Here is an 8,026-nt window from a genome sequence, read left to right as displayed (position 1 = left end):
CAAGTTTTAGTCAGAATTCTACCATAATTTCAAAGAAGAGCTAATACCAATATTCCTCAAATTAGTCCACAAAATAGAAACAGAAGGAGCATTGCTAAATCGATTTTATGAGGTCACAGTTATCCTGATTCCCAAACCACACCAAGACTCAACAAAGAAAGTGAATTGCAAACTAATTTTTCTTAAGGACATTGATGCAGAAATACTCAATAAAATACTAGCAAACTGAATCCAAGATAACATAAAGCAGAGATGTAGGGATGGTTCAACATACAAAAATCTGTCAATGTAGTCTACCATATAAAGAAACTCAAAGGCAAAAAAAAAAAAGATCATCTCATTAGATGCTGAAAACTTTTTGACAAAAACCTAAAGCTCCCCTATGATAAAAGTTTTAGAGATAACAGGGATACAAGGGACATATCTAAACACAATAAAAGCAATATACAGCAAGTCAATTGCTAACACTAAATTAAATGGAGAGAAACTCAAAGCAATTCCACTAAAATCAGGAACAAAAAAAAGTTGTCCACTCTCTTCAATATAGTCTTGATGTTTTAGCTAGACCAATAGGAAAACTATTTTTCTATTATAGGAGATCAAGGGGATACAAATTAGAAAGAAAGAAAGAAGTCAAAACATCACTATTTGCAGATGATATGATAGTATACATAAACAACTCCAAAAATTCTACCATGGACTTTCTAAAGCTGATAAACACTTTCAGCAAAGTAGTTGAATACATGATTCATTCAAAAAAAATCAGTAGCCCGCCTATATATAATGATAAATGGATGAAGAATGAAATTAGTGAAAAAACATCCTTCACAATAGTCACAAATCATATAAAATATCTTGGTGAAACTCTAACCAAGTAAATTAAAGACCCATATGACAAGAACTTCAAGTCTTTGAAGAAAGAAATTGAAGAAGATATCAGAAGATGGAAAGATCTCTCATGCTCATGGATCAGTAGTATTAGCAGTAAAAATGGTCATCCTACCAAAAGCAATCTACAGATTCAATGCCATCACCATCAGAATTACAGCACAATTCTTTATAGACCATGACAGAACAATACTCAACTTCATATGGAATACCAAAAATGTCAGGATAGCTAAAACAATCCTGTACAAGAAAAGAACATTTAGAAGTATTGCCATCCATGATCTTAAGCTCTATCACAGAGTTAGAGTAATAGAAATTATATGATATTAGCATAAAAACAGACAAGTGGATCAATGAAATTTAAATGAAGACAGAGACATAAATTCACATACCTATGGACAACTGATTTTTGACAAATAAGCCAAAATTATACAATGGAAAAAGGAAAGCATCTTCAGCAGAGGGGAATGGTCTAATTGGATGTTGTCATGTGAAGAATGCAAATAGATTACAAAACTCAAGTTCAAGTAGATCAAAGACCTTAATATAAATCCAGGTACAATGAAAGTGAAAGAGAAAAAGATAGCCTTGAACTCATTTGCAACCTCCTGAATTGAACACCAATAGCACAGACAATTAGATCAACAATTAATAAATGGGACCACATGAAGCTGAAAAGCTTCTGTAAAGCAAAGGACACCATCAATAGGAAAAAACAATATCCCCCACAATGGGAAAAGATCTTCACCAGCCCTGAATCTGACAAAGAACTAATTTCCAAAACATATGAAGAACTCAAAAAACTGGACAACAAGTTAATGATTGAATTTTTAAAAATCTGATCTAAACAGATAACAGAGGAATTTCAAATAGCCAAGAAACACTTAAAGATATGTTCAACATCCTTAGCCATCAGGGAAATGCAAATCAAAATGATTCCAATATTCCATCTTGCACTTATCAGAATGGTTAAGATCAGTAACGTAAGTGACAGCTAATGCTGAAGAGGATGTGAGCAAGGCAAACACTCCTCTATTGCTGGTGGGTGTGCAAATTTATATAGGCACTTTGGAAGTCAGTGCAGCGGTTTCTCAGAAATTGGGAATTGACATACCTCAAGACCCAAAAGGATGCTCCATCATACTGCAAGGACATTTGTTCAACTATGTTCATAGCAGCATTATTTGTAATAACCAGAAGCTGGAAATAACGTAGATGTCCCTCAACCTAAAAATACATAAAGAAAATGTAGAACATTTACACAAAGGAGTACTACTCAGCTGTTAAACACAATGACATCATGAAATTTGTAAGGCAAATGGATGGAATTAGAAAAATTATCCTGAGTGTGGTATCCCAGACCCAGAAAGACACATATGGTATGTACTCACTAATTAGTTGATATTAGCTGTAAAGTAAAAGATAATAGTGCTATGATCCACAGACCCAGAGAGGCTTAGTAACAAGGAGGGCTTAAGCAGGGACTCAAGGATCTCCCTGGGAAAGAGAAAAAGAATAGATTTTACCAGTGGACTAAGGGCAGGTAGGGTTGAGAACAAGAGGGATGGAGGGAGGGAGAAAATACTGGGAAAATGACTAAAATTGGGGGGGGGGCATTCAGGGATGAGGTGGAAACCTAGTGCAATGGAAACTCCATGAAATCTACAAGAGTCACCTTAACAAAGACTCCTAGTAATGGGAGAATACAGAACCTGAACTGGCCATCTTCTGTAACCAGGCAAGGTATCAAGTGGAAGAACTGGGGCACCAACCCAGTCACAAAACCTTCTAACTACAGTTTGTCCCACCTGCAGAGAGTTCTGGGACCAGAACCTAGCAGAATCCTCATCAAAGAGACCAGAGAAACTTTATCTAGGAACTGATGGAAGCAGATGCAACATCCCACAGCCAAACATTAGGCAGAGCTCAGGGAAGGGAGGAAGGATCAGAGGAACCAGAGGGATCAGGGACACCATGGAATCAACTGACTGGAATTCATGGGGGGTCTGGCTTAGGTCCTCTGCCTATATGTTATAGGGTAGCTTAGTGTTTTAGGGAGGTTCCTAACAGTGGGAGTGGGGACTGTCTCTGACTCTTTTGCCTACTTTTGTGACCCTTATCCAGTCTTGATGTGATGGTACGTGCCTAGTCTTATGAAAGCTTGCTATGCTGTTTGGTGGATGTACCTAGGAGAGCTGCTCTTGTCTGAGGAGAGGTGGGGTGGGGTGGGATGGGGGAAACTGGAGGGTAGGGAAGCTGGGAAAGAGAGACTGTGGAGGAGGAAGGGAGGGGAAACTGCAGTCAGGATGTAACATATGAGTGAAAATTTTTAAAAGAGAGAAACTAAGTCCATCTTTCTGATGTCTACAAGAAACTCAACTTTGCCTTAACAGTTGGCACCATATAAACGTGAAATGATGGAAAACCTACTCAAACCAAATGGCAAAGCAAGTGATGCTATCCTACTAGCTGACAAAATAGACTTCAAACTAAAGCTAATCATAAAGAATAAAGAAGAACACTTCATGATAATGAAGGGAATGATTAACCAAGAATACATTATAATCCTAAACACATATGCACCAAATTCTGGTGCAATCAATTTTATAAAAAGGATACTACTAGAATTGAAGAGATTAATATCAATCCAATAATAGTAAGTGATTTCAATACCCCACTTTCTCTACTAGATAGGACACCTAAACAGAAAATAACAAAACAAAACAGGGAAACACAAAAATTAAATGCCATTTATATCAAATAGACAGATATCTACAGTATATGCCACAGAAACATCAAAGAATATGCATTTTCATTATGAGCCCATGGAAACTTCTCTGAAGTACACCACATACCAAAGCACAAAGCACACCTTAACAAATTCAGAAAATTTCAATTATCCCATATAGCCTATCTGATTATAATGCAATAAATCACAAAATTGACAGCAAATAAACCTACATTAAATCCAAAAATAAATGGAGGTTAAACAACTCATCAGTGAATGATAAATGGATCAAAGAAAATCAAGAAATTAAAACTTTCCTGGAACTAAATGAAAATAATGCAACACAATAAAACCTCTAGGACACACAAAAACAATCTGATATATCTTTTCTACCACTTCCAACAACTCTCAGTACACAGATTTCCCACGCTTCCTCTACTGTCCAGTACAATGAGTCCCCCTCATCTCCCATCCATGCCTTTTTCTGTAACTACCAGATCTAGCCTGGGTCCTATAACCAGTGCATGGATCTAGTCTGGCCTCTTCTGCCTGCACAGTGAAGGACCAACCCACAGGACCCTCCCATGCCATAACAACCTTTCCACCCAGTGAAATTTAATACCACACTCCAGGTTTGGGCCAGGAAAGATATCCTGGTATACCAGCCCAGTCCCCTTTGTCCAGCTGAGTTCATCCCAACCAAGCTGTTTTCCAACCCTCCTGCATATACTCTACTGTAACCTTCTCTGTTCATAACAGACACAGAACTAACAAAAGAAAACATACCCAGATATCACTGCAAAAATGAAACAATACAAAAGAGCAAGCTAGTACCTTCTTTCCAAAACTCACTAGTCCTGTAAGTTTAGTTGCCAGTGGGAATGACCTAGATGAACTCCAGAACACGGAGTTCAAAAGAATGATCATAAACTTCACTGCAGAGTTCAAGTTTACAGAAGACACAAAGAAACAGTTCAATGAAATTAAGGAAAAAGAGCTTAAGGAGAATAAACTCTTGATTGATGACCAAGAAACACAAACATAAGGCTGATAGAAATGTTGAGGACAATCCAAGGTTGGAAAACAGAATTTAATAAGGACAGAGAACCTTTGAAGAGAACTCAAGATGAAGACAAAATTGAAAAACATGTGGCCCAACTAGAAAACTGAAAGGAAAGCCTTACAAGTAGAGTGACTCAAACAAGACAGAATATCAAGTTTGGGAGATAAAACAGAGGATCTACACCAGATAAGCAAGGAAGATGAACATAAAAAACCAAAACCAAAAAAAAAAAAGAAAAGAAAAGGAACACACAGGAACATGATATACCATTAAAAAAACTAAAAATTTGAATTATAAGCATAGATGAGACAGAAAAGAATTTTAAGAAGACAGAAATATGGAACTGTTGACCAAGGTTTGTTCCTACCCTGACACCAAATAGTTATCAAAGAACTATTGGAAACATGTTTTTACATATCATGAACATATCAAACCTTCTGTGGGGTAGTAATAGGATCTGAGAATAGTTCCCAAACTAACTCATATTAATTATGTGTTGACTCATAGTTTTTTATTTTTCCTAAACCTCTGCTTCTTCAACCTTTCTATTTCATCCACCCACACACTTACCTATTCAACATTCTATTATTTCAGCCATATACCTATCTATTTATTCACCAATTTCCCCATTTGTCTGCCCATCTATTATGTATCAGGAGTTAAGAAATAGCTCTAGAGTCCAATCCTGTAGATTTGAATCCTAACTCGCTTGTTTCCTTTTCTTTCTTTCTTTGTGTGTGTGTGTGTGTGTGTGTGTGTGTGTGTGTGAGAGAGAGAGAGAGAGAGAGAGAGAGAGAGAGAGAGAGAGAGATAGTAGACAGACAATATAAAATATCTATGTTTCAACTTTCTTCTATGGAAACAATATGACGATAGTATCTAATACATATGACTTTCTTTAAAATTAAATTGGTTAATATATTTACAGTATTTTAAAGAATGTCTGACATATAACAGCCAATTGGAAACAAATGCTGACTGCTGTTGCTGGATAGCAATTAAGTTTCAGACACTTTGGTAAACTATGGATTAATGTAATTAAAATCTTTGACCCAGACTTTCAGAACCCCATGTTGAGGAAAGGAAGTAAATTATAATTCAGTGATACATGTATCCGAAAGTAAATATTACAAGGTCTAGTAGTCATAGGATTGGAAGAACAAGATTGCTGGGGTTTGTACTGGAGAACATCTAATAAAGACAACACTAGAGTTGTGTGGTTATTTAATATTTATTTTATTTTATATTGTGTGTATCTGTATACTGGGGTGGAGGGTGCTCCGGGTACATGTGAGTTCAGGTACCAGTAGCGTCCCAAAGATTCCCCTGGAGCTGGAATTACAGGTGATTGTAAACCGCCCTAAGTGGCTGCTAGGAACTGAACTCTGTTAGTTGGAAAGATTAAAGGAATGAGCCAGAAAGATGGCTTTGTGAAGGTCCTTGCTGCCCAATCTGAAAACCAGAGTTTTATCTCCGAGATCCACATTGTGGAAAGAGAGAGCTAATTATCTCAAATTGTCCTCTGACAAACACACACACACACACACACACACAAACATACACACACACACACACACAATGGCACATGCATATATGCATACAATAAGTAAATAAAAGAGTATCCATAAATAAACATATTTTAATGTCAATTTTTTGCATCATTTGTCGATTTTAAGTTAGACCATAAGTTATATAACATTTTATTAACATTAGTAATAGCTAATCCATAATGTGCATTTTTATAAATATAATTTTGATATATAAATTAGAAGACCTTCTGATAATTTTTAAAAATGAGTTATTTACATTTTGTTTTAATGTGTATGAGTGTTTACATGAATTGATGTAAACATACCACTTGGTGCTTGGTGCCCACATTGGCTAGAAGATAGAATTGGATCCTCTGGACCAGGAATTGCAGACAATTGTGAGCACCCAGGTAGGTGCTGGGAACCAAATTCAGGTCCTCTATAAGAGCAGAAATGCTCTTAACCACCGAACCATCTTTCTAGCCCCAAGACCCTTTATGGTAAAGACATAGAATTAATCTTATTGGTAAGGTTTTAAACAGGTTGGAGCAGGCACCCACAGATTAGTTTTAAATGACTTCTCTCCATTAGTTTTACTTGAACAAGATAAGGATCTTGGGAAAAATCTATCTTTAAAAAGAAGATCATGGGTAAACAGGCAGTAGTTTTTTACTTTATGAAATTATAAGTTTATGCTGAATTTTATCTTAGAAAAATGAGGTACTGAATATTATCTTATATTTTAATAACATCAATTTTATCATATAAAGGCTTATCTAAGTTTTTAATGCTGCTGTTCATTGTTGTATCTCCTATAGTCCTAATCATACAAAGGAAACTGAATAAAAACATTGGAACAATGTATATTTATACTTGTATTACAGCTTCAATCTAATATGTATAATATTTGTATATTACAAATATTTTTAAAAATGAAACCTATAGCTAGTACAGTGTACATTGCCCAGAGGCATCATAACCAACATAAAGCAATTTTTTGACGTATTATTATTTTTACCCATGACTATCACACAAAATGAAATTAATAGTTTTTTTCTGTATGAGGATGTTTTGCCTTCATGTAGGCCTGAACACCATGTGCATATTTGGCATCCATGGAGGCCAAAAGAGGGTGTCAGATTCCCTGAAACTGGAGCTACAGTGAGCCTGCCATGTGGGTTCTGGGAAATGAGCCCATGTCCTTCAGAAGAGCAGCTGGTGCTCTTAACTACCCAGCAATCTCTCCAGCTCTGAAATTAATAGCTTTTTTAAGAGTTTGTTTTTAAAAAATTATTAAAATCTCTATATCCAATGTTAAGTTTTAAACTTTATTATTACAATGATGAATGTTTTATAGGAATAAATAACATTTTGAAATTTTTATGATATATTTAACAGATTACAAAGTACCGGTTTCATAGGTTTTTAAGAAGGTAAATGAGTATATTAATTTGTAGTTATAAGTCTTTTAAAATATATATAAAACACTAATGTTTATGCATATACATACACACATATTTTTATTTTTTTTTGAGAAAACAAACTGCCATTTTCATCATACATACCAATCCAAGGTCCCACTCTCTCCACCTATTCCCCCATCCACTCCCCAGAGAGGACAAGGCACATTGCCTTGGGGAAGGTCCAAGGCCCTCCCCACTATTTCCAGGCTGAACAAGGTATACATCCAAAGAGAATAGGATCCCCAAAAAAGCCAGTACAAGCAGTAGGGATAAATCCTGGTGCTACTGCAAGTGGCCCCACAGTCTGCACCAGTCACTCAACTGTCAACCACATTCAGAGGGACTGGTTTGGTCC

This window comes from Microtus ochrogaster, unplaced genomic scaffold, assembly GCF_000317375.1.
Source record: "Microtus ochrogaster isolate Prairie Vole_2 unplaced genomic scaffold, MicOch1.0 UNK112, whole genome shotgun sequence".
NCBI classification, from domain to species: domain Eukaryota; kingdom Metazoa; phylum Chordata; class Mammalia; order Rodentia; family Cricetidae; genus Microtus; species Microtus ochrogaster.
This window is presented reverse-complemented; position numbering follows the sequence as displayed.